Source organism: Pyxicephalus adspersus, chromosome 1 (assembly GCF_032062135.1).
Source record: "Pyxicephalus adspersus chromosome 1, UCB_Pads_2.0, whole genome shotgun sequence".
NCBI lineage: Eukaryota > Metazoa > Chordata > Amphibia > Anura > Pyxicephalidae > Pyxicephalus > Pyxicephalus adspersus.
In genome coordinates, this window is record NC_092858.1 from 54108496 (window position 1) to 54109589 (window position 1094).

Genomic DNA, 1094 nt, shown 5'->3' on the forward strand with positions numbered 1-1094 from the left:
TACTCTTTATACGTCATCCACAAACAAAAAGGCTAATCAAGACCAAGAGAATTTATCAGTCCTTGAATAATATTCCATGCTGTGTCTGCCCACCAGGACAGCTGGGCTGTTCTTCTACTTTGGGTAGAATTTGCCAACATTAGTCAGTTATTTTATTTGAAAATTTAAACTGATTAAAAAAGAACAAATGTGGTAAATTGAACTTGGTGATTTTAATGAAGCTTATTCAATGTTACATTGGACTCTATTGTATCACCAAGCAAGTTAACCTCCTTCTGTGACCGTCTGTTGTTGCATTTTCAGTTACTAACTTCAGCTTGATCCCAACTATGTCTGTTTTGTCTCCCACCCTAATCCTTGATCATGAGAGTGACTGACTTTTTGGTACCTTACTTTACATCTACCTGCATAACTGGGCCTCATTTTTTTAAAGCTCCCCATAGCTGGAGATGATACACTCTCATCAGTGAAGCTGGGTGATCCACCAAACCTGGAATGGATTTCTTTAAAGTCATTTGATATTTGCTAGCAAATGTTTTGAATCCTGGACCAGATCCATTCCAGGTTTGCTGGATCACCAAGCTTCACTAATGAAACTGTATCCTCTCCAGCCTTGGAGAGCTTTATTAAATCAGGGCCATTGTATCTAAGGACCACAACCTGGCCAGGGGAGTTTGCAGCAAAGTCCATCATCCCTTGTGGGGATGCTCAGGTGAACACACAATGACTCTTTGGACTGAACCTTGGCCAAACCTTTCCTTAGTTACAGTACCAAGCACCCACTTCCAATATTAGTCTGCTTTCAGAGGATTCCGGCCTTTGCAAGAAATGAAAAGCTTAAGTTGCATACTAAACTGGGCTGACCAAGAGCTAGATTAGTTGCATAAGTGAAAATGATAAAAATAATATATATATATATATATATATATATATATATATATATAAAATAATATAATAAATTAATTCACTCATAGCACTTTGAAATCTGGATGGGACAAGTGTCTCCAGTGGCCAGCAGAAATAAATACCTTGTCACTATGTAAAAGACTATGGCAATGTGCTCAGAATCTTAACATTTTGTTATGGGGCCTATA